This window comes from Atta cephalotes, assembly GCF_000143395.1.
Source record: "Atta cephalotes unplaced genomic scaffold scaffold00002, whole genome shotgun sequence".
Taxonomy (NCBI): domain Eukaryota; kingdom Metazoa; phylum Arthropoda; class Insecta; order Hymenoptera; family Formicidae; genus Atta; species Atta cephalotes.
The window spans coordinates 1,956,072-1,969,162 of NW_012130066.1; positions in this window are offsets into that span (position 1 = coordinate 1,956,072).

Genomic DNA, 13,091 nt, shown 5'->3' on the forward strand with positions numbered 1-13,091 from the left:
ACATAAAAAAGGCATCAGTTGCCGGTGAAGCAACTTCGCGGTAAGCAGCATAGTTTACTTATAATAAAATTAGCTTTCCCTTTCCGTTTATTTGGATTATTTTATTTTGATTTAAAAATAAATAGAGGAAACAATTAATTTGAAACATTGAAAAAGTTAATTTTCATGAAGATATTTTTTGAACAGTGAGAACAACTATTTCAATGAAATCCTAGAATAGATATTTAATTGAAAAGTGATTAAAAAATTCTGTGCGTGTAAAAAGTATCTCTTAAATCATTGATTATTTTGAGCATTATTTTAATTTGTAATTCATGTTGTATGTTACAGAATCATCATAGTTATGTGACTGATAACTCTACTTACATCGGTCGGTGAGTAATAAAATATTTTATTAATGAAGTAATGAATCTTGAAGATTGTCAGATATACATTTATATATTCTTATAATCATATTACAAGTGAATATACAAAACTTCATGGATTCATTATGTCTTAAAATGAAAAAATTATAAAACATTGTGACAGATATTTAATCTTGGATTCCTTTTTATTATTAGTGACTTTGATATGGAAAAAATTTGCGTTTTAAAAATTTTGCTGAAATATCTAAAAATTTAGACACAGATACAGATTTAAAAGATATAAATTAAAAATTTAGACACAGATACAGATTTAGATACAGTTTGAAAATAATTTTGTTGGATAATAATAATTGTATCAAAATAATTGTATCAAAATAATTATATAAGAAATTTAAACATAATGTAGACTGTAAAAGAGCAAAAGTATATAAAATTTTAATTTTACAACCAACTTGAGCGTATTTATTTAGTTTAATTTTTAGATATTTCATAGCCGTTCATCAAAGTCGTTCTTTCTGTGTATGCTACTATGCTTGAAGCTGTACTTACAAATACGAAAATAAAAACAAGAAATAAAATTTATTAATATTTATTCTCTAGAAATAATTTTAATACAAAAGATTTGAAATTAAATTTTATTGTTATAGAGAATTTTTTGTTATAGAGACTATTATTTATTTCAAATATAATAAAAATCAGAAGAGAAAGAAATGTTTAAATAAAAAGTTACTCAAGTAAAATTTCTCTTTTTTTTATGGAAATATAGGAAGCAAAAAATCAAAATAAAACTAATAACATAAAAAACTAATAACATAAAATTAGAACATAATAAAAAATTTTAAGTTTTACAAATATATATGGAAATATTATTGAAACAATTAGATGTTTGTTAAATTAAAGTTATTGAAATAAATAAAAAAATAAGAAAGAAGTAATTAAAGTGAAATTACAAAATCATAAAACAAAATATTGAAACTTTATAAATGTAAAGCTTTTCTAAAGATTTGATAAACATATGCAATAAAATAAAATAAAAATGTAAAATAAAAATAGAGAATATTTTGCTACGAAAAAATTGATTAAATTAGATAGGAATATTTTTCTTTCCTCTAATCCCTTTCTATAATTAATACTTCTCCAAGATTAAATATTTTATAAATTGGTGCAAAAAATAATAATATATATAATATATATAAATATATAATATACATATGTTTGCATATTTTCTAATATTATATGAAATATAAACACTTTCATATAAAAATAAGGAATATTATATTATATTATATTAATTAAATTAATTTAATGAGTTTAACATGTCTGAGTTATTATATAAATGCATATAAATGCGTTGTTATATATAAATATAAATAAATAATTTTATAGACCATCAATTTTAACATAATGTTTTATATTCTATTCATCGGATTGATTGCGAAATTGATTTTACAACAAACAAAATAAAATAATGAGATTTGAGATCCTAGAAATATTTATTACATTACGTTATAATAATTTATTTATATTAAAATTTATTATTATTTATATTAAAATTTTATTTATATTAAAATTTTCTTATAAAAAAATAAATATTTGATGTTTATAATTAATGTAAACTTTTAAAAGATATTAATGCATATAATTTTTAAAATATTATATTTATATGACATAATAAAGAAATATCACATTTCGAAAAGAGCTATAAATATTGGTGTATCACGCAATAAAATGATATACAATATATCAATACTTTAATTGTTACTGAAATTAATTGTAACTTTATAGATTGCACATTATTATTTTTTAATTTCTTATTTGATACGTGATTAAAAAAAATATCATTAGAGAAATTTTTGGATATCGATAAACCAATTAAGCTGAACAAATTACAGAAAACATTTTTAATACATATACCATAGATCTATTTTGTCACAAAGATAAAAAAAAATTATGTTCTTTTATAACGCTCACGCTATTTTAAATATAATTTTGAAAATTTATTCACTTGCTTCTTCAAGAACTCATATTAGTGAGTATGGAAGATAGCTGTTCTGAGATTCTCCTAAGTAATTTCGTGTAAACGTAATCTAGCTCATTACATGATTTGATATTACAAATAAAAAGATACGCATTTATATTCCGAAAAATAAATAAATATTCGCGGAAGAAGAGAAGAAATAATAATATAAAAAAAGAAAACAGGAAACGAGTTACAAAAGAATAATAAGGAGCACACATTATCGTTGCTAATAATGTGTGCTCATCATTATTCTTTCACATCAAAAAGAATATCCACTATGAATATACTCATCATTAAAAACTTTTTATATTCATCCTAAACTAATATAGGCATTATGCAATATGGAATATGTAAAATAATGAAAAGATTTTTCGTTTAGATTATCAAATCAGATATATCTGATATACTATTCAGGACAAATATAAACAGTTTTTTTGCACTGCTGAATAAATTCAAATGAATGTACAAAATATTTCTATTCGATATTGAATATAAATATTGTGCTTAGCATATATTTAATGTCTTTGAAAGGCTTCTCTCAATTTTTATTACAAACATTTCTTCTTTAATTTCCGTTTTTTGTAATATTCCCTTCGTCGCAGCTCTCGCAATCTGTTTCATGTGAAAAATTTCAATGATTTTCCATAAATTTCCATAAATTATTTTATACTTTTGTTAAAATTTTTCATAGTATAAATAAAAAAAACAGTAATAATATAACAACAATAATATAACTCCACAGTTAATAATACAGAGCGGAGTAATTCGGACAAGTTAATGGAAAATGTTGAAATTGTGTAAAAGATTGAAGTCGCAGAATGTATTCAAATACATAAAGCATATATTATTGTACTATTATTGTACTAATATGATCTGTATATTTATCTGAATACACTATGCAATCTCAATCTTTCTACAATTTTAAAATTTCTATTACCCTGTCCAAATTATCACGTAAAATAACTGTTACGTACATTACATCATAATTATAATATTAAGTATTATAATCGATGTTATTGTAATGTTAATTGATACATACTGACACATCATTATGATACGCAAACAAATTGATTACTAACCATAAGTATAACATTCTGATGCGTTACAGTAAAAAGAAGCAGGAAGATACGTTGGAATCATAAATTTTAAAACGAACGTTCAATTATTCAAACATTTTGAAAGGCCCTTTCTTAATTATCCTTCTATTAGTTACACTTTTATATGTTCCTTTTTGAATCTTCCTTCCGTAGTATTTTCATTGTCTCAGTTCTTTAATTTCTTTTCTTTCCATAAGCTTTGACTTTTTACTAATCATTTACTACTTCTGTTGCATCTTTTTCATGTCACGTGCAAGGGACATTACCTTTTTTCAGAATTTCGTCTCGGGTTTGAAATCTCGGGTCCGTCTTGGAATTTAAATACAAACGGGATACCTTCCGATATGTAAGATCGTTGCAATACATGCCCAATTCACGCCACGTTTACCGATCTATCGAGAATGTCTCGTATGACTAGCGTCCAGCAAGCCGATAAGCCGAATTAACCACGATTAACGCACGAGGGATGTGGGCAATAGCGCCCCAGAAAGTGGATTGCCTCACGTCGCGTCTATCAGCCGCGTGATTTGCACACTTGGTGTGACACAGACTATTGTGGTTCGCAGAGTATTGTGTTTATGAAGGCCTCATCGACGTTAGACGCGTGTTAAACGTGATACGAGAAACCGGCTGTATTCGCAACGCTCTCACTGTCGGTCCCGCATCCGCCGTGTCGAACGTAGCAAATCGTCACTTCACACAATCTGCACCGTCTCTTGCATGTGACATGAAGATGCAGCAATCGAGACATAAAATGAACTTCGAAACATTAAGAAAATTTATGTGAAGAGAAATTGAGGTATGTGATGTGTGTAATTTATTGTAGAAAGAAAATGAAAGAGAAAGATTGTCGAAAAAGTATCAGAAGTAGACTCTTGTCGCATTGGGAAAAAGGAAAAGGAATAATGTTGGACTATAAGTAATAAATATTGGTGGGCATTTTTCAATCGTTTTTTAAAGGTCTGTTTTTAATTTATCTTTTACATATTTATTTATTACCCCCCCCCCCCTTTCTATAATAGTTCCTTCATTTCAGCTCTCTCAATTTCCTATTCCTCTCGTAAATTTTCTTTAATTTTTGGTGTATCATTTAACATTTCTGTTGCAGTTTTCTCGTGACACGTGCAAACGGTGCGTTTCTTCGGAAACATTTCCGGATTTATCTGGGTTTATTCGAAGTTTTTATAGATACGAGATACGATCCGGGTAAAATCATTGCAATACGTGCCCAATTCTCGCCACGTTTACCGGTCTATCGAGAATGTCTCGTATGACTAGCGTCCAGCAAGCCGATAAGCCGAATTAACCACGATTAACGCACGAGGGATGTGGGCAATAGTGCCCCAGAAAGTGGATTGCCTCACGTCGCGTCTATTAGCCGCGTGATTTGCACACTTGGTGTGACACAGACTATTGTGGTTCGCAGAGTATTGTGGTTATGAAGGCTTCGTCGATGTTAGACGCGTGTTAAACGTGATACGAGAAACCGGCTGTATTCGCAACGCTCTCACTGTCGATCCCGCATCCGCCGTGTCGAACGTAACAAATCGTCATTTCGTTTGTTGCTCAATCCGTAGTTTTGTTTTGGCACGTATCACGAATAAATTACAGTAAAGACAAGTAATTCACTACAATTGATATGATTTTACCTGTATGAAATGCGATATTAAAGGTTTATTGCAGAATTAGGATCGTAGACTCTTTTAGATCGGTTATATGGTAACCAGTTTTTTATAATAATTTTTTGTCTTTGGAAGTATTTATAGTCGCCGTCATTAGTTGAAGTCATTTCTATTAGAAAATTAAATTTGATACATCAAGATTGGTTTAACTTTTGTATTTGCTATAGAAATTTTTTGATTTTTAGCGATGTAATAAAGAAACGACGCATTATGAAATTGTTATTACTACATTTTTTCATTTATATTTTTTTAAGATTTAAGAAATTATAATCTTTGTATTGCTGTTAAATTTTTTTTCATATTATTTAAATGTTTTGCCTATATTTTGTTTTCGTATTTCTTTCATGATTTCTTTCTATGGTTTCTTCTTTATAATCAATTAATTTATTTATTAATGATTTTTCATCGCAGTTGAATTATTTACAACTTATATATAAGCTTTGTTATCACACACATACATAGTAATTAGTAGCAAATGAATTCGGACACATCTGTAACACAATTTTAAGTATGATTAAGATTGTGAACATTTTTCTTTATTTATGTACCTCTATGTCGTTATATTTTAATAGATGGAAAATTTGAATAATTTTTTTTCTTGTTCTTAAATATTATTAAAAAAATTTTTGGAATTTTTTTTTGTATAACTTGTTTTACAATATAATATACATATTTTAATGATAATATACTATTTTATGTGAAAGTAATCTTGATATCAAATAAGAAATGGCATCATATATTTATATTTAAACTTGGATTTGTAGATACTTATATTTATTTGTACAGTGATAATTATTATATTGTATATAATAATTAATTAATAATTAATCATTATATTGCATTGAAGCGCGAAACGTTTATTTCTTTGGGATCTCATGTCATTTATTTTATGTATTTTATTTGATGTATTTTGAAAATGTGTTTGATATGTATATGTATTTTAAATATGCATGGGTTCTATTATTTTATATATTTATTTTTTGTTACTTAAGATTTTATTGATTTTATTAATGTCAATTTTTTAGTGTAACATCTATTTATGCATATGTATATATATGTTACACAAAAAAATTGAAATTTATAATATATATATATATATATATATAAGAAAGTTCTTTTGATCAGAATCGAACGATATATATAAGTATATATAAATATAATAGTATATATAAGTATGCGATAAGTAAATTTTTTCTAAAACTTAAATATAATTCCAAATTAAAATAATATGTCACGGAGAAGTTTTGTGCAATTTTTGTGCATTAATTTTTTTAAATTAATTTCTCTTTGTCTTACATTTTTCGATATCATCGACTTGCGTGTTTAATTTGAATCAAATAATATTGTCAACGATGATAAATCGGCTTATTGATAATAAATCGGCTAGAGAAGGATTTTTTTTTCTTATGAATTTCTGATCAAAATACAATCAAACTACGACCAGGTTCAATTACTTATTCAAGGTAAGTTGAATCTGAAGAAAGAAGAAATACGACACAAGGAATAAAGTAAGTGATCAATATTGACCATTGTGTAAGATAATATACAAAGTAGTTTATTTGCTTAATTTTCTTCTATTTTCTTGTGTACATCTTTTATTTTGTCATATATGTGCGAAGTTGGGAATATCTTATTTAAATTCTAATCGAGCTCGTATTGAAACTGCAATTGTTCTCAGATGTTTCGCTCGGGTAGGTTTCAAGAATCCTGCTGGATTAATCAACAGAGAATTAATAAGTCACGTGTCGCGTCGCGGTTTAATTTAATTAAAAATTTTTTTATTAAGTTAAAATATATGATATAGGAAAGTGGATAGAGAAAAATGTAGACAAGTAGGAATGTAGTTTGGACGGGTAGATAGGAATACCGATAGATAGGTAGAGATACGGATAAAGAATATAGTTAGGTAGGAACTTGGAACAGGTGGACATAATAATTTTAATTAATTATAATTAAATAATTTTAATTAAGATTGAAAAGACAAACAGATACATGTATAGACAAAATAATAATTTAAATATAATAGTAATAAATATGATGCTATATTTATTATTATTATTTTTATCTTAAATATTAAATAATTTTATTTTAAACGTAATAATAATAATACTAGGAATAATACTCTATTTATTGTTGTTATATTTAATATCAATTAAAAATTATGTTAAAGGAAATTTTAATTTTAAAAAAATTTTTTAAAAAGACCTCGAGAAAAAATATTTTATATATAATATAATTATATAAAATTATATATAATTTTATATATTTGTATTTAAATGGACATATTTTATATATAATTGTATATAATTCTATATAATTATATATAATTTTATATATAATTGTATATAAATATATATATAAAATTATATATTTATAATTTTATATAATTATATATAAACAGACATTTTTTTCATTATGGGATATTATTGTAAATACTACGTTATATATGTATTATATTCCTAATTTATGTAATAATTATTGTATATTATTATATATTATGTGTAATATTACGTATTGTAATTACTATTGTAATTGTAATATATATGATATTGATGGATAATAATTGTAAATAATGATTGATTATTGTAATCAGATGCGTTTAATAAGACGGAGATCGATGTATTTAATAAACATTCGTTTTGAGAAGTCTTTAAAAAAATTTTTCTATAATAAAAGATTATTAATAAATTCGGTACATATTTTATTTAAAATTCTGTATTAATGGTTATAATTTTTGTAGTATGTTTATTATAAGACATAACTACAGTTGTGAAGATTATGATTACGATATGTATATACAATATTTGTCCGCGAAATTTATTTCATACCTCGCTCTTATGATGAAACGTATTCAAAAAGTATATCAAATATTTATTAAACAAATTCTTAAATTTTATTCTAACATATTTATTAAATATGTTAAATCGTTTAAAAATTATGAAACATCTTTATTTTCACGTTTATAGATGTGATCGTTGTCTCGATAGTAGAGCTTCATTGTCTTTTGCGTCAAATGAACATTAGTAAATATTTTGTACCGACGAAGAGTCGTAGTAATTTTCAACGTGGAAAGACATTTTTCATTATTTTCCATGGAACTCATTTAAAACTTCTAATTCGGTGCCCCGATGAATCTGAAGATTTCCGTTACAGGGCTAAAATTAATCTTGATTTTTTTGATCAATCCTCGGGAGCTGTGATTTTCAAGTTAACAACAGCAACAATGTAGTTTAATTAATTTTTTAAATTGAATCGCGAAATCAATTAAATAACTTGTCCTTTTAAGTGAAAAATTTATTGTTTTCTTTAAATATTCTTCCATTAATTAATATTAATGCTGCTTTGACAATAAAAAAATTTAGCGAATTGAATATGGATAGCAATTGTGCAAAAATAGGAAAGAATGAATTGCATTAAATAAATTAAAATCATAAGTTTGGTCGTTTCTTCGCGACTTCTTTGAGAAAAAAGTATGGTTATAAATGAATATATTTTTTATTTTAAGCTTTTTTAAGAAATTTTTTTCAGGCGATGGACATTCCTCCTATTCCAGAATATTAATTAATTTTTACATATTCCAGAACATTAATTAATTTTTAAATATTTTAGGTTGCTTTAAATAATAAAATACATACGCAGTATGTATATATTATTTAAGGAATTTTTAGTTCTACTTGATTGATAGTTCTATACTTCATAAATTGTTTCAAAAAGATTTATAGTTATTTGAATAAATTATTGCAATGAAACATAATTAAAAATGTGTGAATACTTAATAAATTCGAGATGAATCGATTGGGTACCCCGGTATCAGTAAAACTTCGATAATTTTTAATTATCTAAATGTTACATTTAATATTTAGATAAGCCTATTTAATTATTTAAATACATTTGCTGAATACATTTGTTATAGAAAAAATAAAAAACGATATGAATCTTATTTCATTAAATATTTGATTATTTTGAAATTAATTGACGTATTATTGTTATCGGTTCGATTCGCCTCGCACAGTCAGTACCTGAGAATTTTTGTGCTCGCACATTTAATAAATAATAGTAAAAATGTATGTATTTTATTATTTCGAAATGTAATCATTTGTAACCACTTTTCGATAGGAATCGTTCTATCCCTGTTTTTTTGTGGTAATAAAAAGATGTATTTGATGGAAGAATATTTTCTCGCACGCGAATTTTTATCTGGTGTACTAAAAAACTGATGAATATCTATATGAATGATTAAATTATCATCCAAATATTTGGAAATTGCATTACACTTGTATTATGCAAAGATTTGGAAAAAGGTGACAGTTGTTAACTCGCAAAATAGCTGCTATTGGGAGCAATCCTGAAATTTGGGATTTGTTTCCTGCAGTAAAATACTTGATATTCAATGGATCGTTTAACTTCCTTTTGCTGCTTAATCTCGTGAAACTTGACAGAAATAGAGCACAGCTCGTTCTCCAGCACATATAGATCATTCTTCTCTGTGTCGGATACTACTTAATGAGCCACTCAGCTGAGGGACTTGATTTGATCGAATTGTTACCGATTATTTTTTATTAAACAGTTATAACACAATCTTTAATAAAGTAAAACGGGAATTAGAATTTACACACGCGATTAAATATATTACTTGATTTATTTGTTTATATTATTAAAAAATAGATACAATACAAATATTTTTTGATATGTATCATGCAGAGAAATAATTATTATTTACGTGACTTACGTTGAAACAGAATAAAAATTGTGTATATTAGAATTGATGAGATTATTTATTTATCGCATACTTTTTTATTTGATCATTATCGTGCACTAAAGCTTTGCTTATTTTTTGCGTGCTATATATTTTGTTTGAATCTTATGAAAATATAGTTTCAATATGTCAATTGTTGACATTCTTTCTAATTGAAAAGTATATATTATGAATTTATTAACAATCTTTTTGGTTTTGGTTGCTTGTAAAGCAACCAAAAAAAATAAATTAAATAAAACAAAATAAACTTTGCAGTTGCTATTCAGTATTCGATTATATGTACAAGAAACGTTACGTAATAGTAATTTGTCGATCATACCCACATATTTCACATTGTATCGTAACAAAATTGTGTTATAGACGCATATCGAACGTTTCGTATATAATTTCACAAAGAAATTTTATATGTATTCTTATTGTATATTATGCTATATTTTCAATTTTATAATCTTTTATATTATGTTATATATTATATAAAAGAAATTGTATATAGAATATATAATGTAAATAACAAAAATATGAAAAAATGTAAAATGGAATAATTTTAATTCTAATCGAGATATTATTTACTCAAATTTCGAAAAATGCCTAAAAAAGCGCGCATACCTAAAATCAGGATGTTTTTAAGATTGTTTTTATGTTTAGATTTTGACATATGCGCATTGTTTGAGTATTGTTAAAATTTGTGTCAGTTATCCCGATTTTTTTAAATTTCATTTTACAGTATGACGTATTAATCCTGAAACACAAAATAGATGCAATAAGCCTTGAGAAATTGATCAATTATAGATTGTGAGAAGAATATTTGACTATGATTGGATAATTTTTATAAGAGGCTTAGGAGCTCCGCACAATAAAAGGAACAGGGAACAGAGAACAAAGAATAAGAATTTCAACCTATTAGAAACTGTGTATTCCACAATACATGATTTTTGATAGGTTCAAATTCTTATTCTTTGTTTTCTGTTCCCTGTTCCTTTTATTACGCGGAGCCTCTTACTGTACTTATTATGTCTCAGGTCTAAAGAAAAGAGCCGATCGGAATCGGTGGGGGTGGTAGAGAGCTTCTACAAGGTGTTAGTTCGCTTTTATCAGATGAAATTTTTTTATGTTCTAAAGATATTATTTTATTTATAAAAAAATTATAAAATATAGTTTATTAGATAAAATGCATAATAACCGCAATGATATTCGATAAAAGCAGAATAGTCTTATAATAATTATTTGATTGAACTATTATGTATTATAATTTAATATTTTATAGTTTTTCTAGTCTGAAGTATATTTTTTTATTAATTGTTTTATTAATTTTTATTAATTGTTATTATTGTAATTGTATTTTGATATCAAATGAATTGTATGCAAAATAATGTAAATAATAAAAATATGAAATAATAGCTGCAGAGAAAGCAATTTTGCAACTGTAAAATTCTTCAATATGGTTCTTGCTTTTGATTCTTTATGGATCTAAATGTGTAAACCAATTATGTTGAATGAAAAATTTTACAACAGTTGAAATGCAACTGCTTTTTTTTGCTGAACGTCACCAATATATCATAAAAAGAAGACCACCAATTGAAACCGGCGGGGGTAGTGGAGGGTTTCTACAAGGTTGATTCGTTTTTATCGAATAAAATTTGAATTTAAATTAATTTAAATTAATTTAAAATATCACTTCATTTATAAAGGAAATTGTGAAATCTTAGATAGGCTGCATAATAACTACAATGATACACATATTAATGGTAAACGTGTGGAATAATCTTATAAAGAGTTAATTTTATTATATTAGATGTAGTAAAAAGAAATCCATTATTTTTGCATGAAATTGAATGGAAAAATAATGGATTTCTTTTTACTACACCTAATATATAAATAATTATTATTTGTAATTTTATTTTTTAAATTATAATTAATATTGCATGAAATGCATTATATTTTGATATAAAAGAAAGTGTATTATGATGCAAAAGAAATTGTATAAATGAAAAATGTTAAATTAAAAAATGAAAAAAATATGTGTAGGAATGGAAATAGGAATGGAAATGCTTTACTTGCATTATTTTTTTTATAATGATTTAATAATAACTAACAGGATTGAGAAAGCCATTTTTTAAAAATAATTCGTTATTTATTGACAAAATAATTTGTTACATTAGTCGTAGCAAATAATGAGTAACATATTAGTAACGCATTACTTTTTATCTTTTTTACTAATATTATAAAATAATGAGTTATGTATCTTTTTCAATAAATAACTCATAATGATAACAAATTACTTTTTAAAAGTGATTTTCCCAACTTTAGACTTACCATTATATAAAAAATTGTAATGTTATTACCAAATCGTTACTATAAAAAAGTAATGATAACGATATTTACGATCAATGTATTGTATTATTTCCTTCCCTATAGTCCAAAGAGGACCGCCGATTAGAATCGGTGGGGGTGAAGAACCTCTACAAGCAATTTTATTTTTGCCAGATTATCTAAAAGATGCAAATAATTTATTATAATATATCTTATTGCATAATGTGTTGTATTAAAAAAAGTAAAAAAAAAGGAAAAAGGAAGAATTAAAAAAGTTTATATTGAGCGAATTCAATTCGGCAAAGATAGGTCTGCTTGCCAAACAATTAAACATGATTGATTGATCCACAAAAACTAATCATGCTTATTCGGGGGAGTTTTACTCAAGTCAGTTCCAACGTCAGTTTTACCAACATCAGTTAAGTTTATCCGTCGATTAACTTTATCACCAGAATAGCCAACAGATTAGGGCCAGACTAGGCCAAGACTTAGGCCCAATTTCACAATTCACAGTTAAGTACTCTTAACCGAGATTCAATTTGTATCTCATCTCTTTCCAATTCTAGAATTGAAAAGAGATAATAAATAAGTTGAACCTCGATTAAGAGTTAACCGTGAAATTGGGCCTTAAAAATCTGTCGCTTATTTGTATTCATAGTCAAGCCTTATATTTAAGGCTTCCTTAAATTTATCTTTAGATACTCTACGAATTATTTCATTAGTTGCTGAGCATCTAAAGATAAATTTAAGCTTTAAGTACAAGGTCTGATTATGAATACGGGCATTTCTCTTATTCTTATTAATAATAGTAAAGAAAAAGTATTGTGTGGAGATAATAAATAAAATGTAAATGAATTGAAA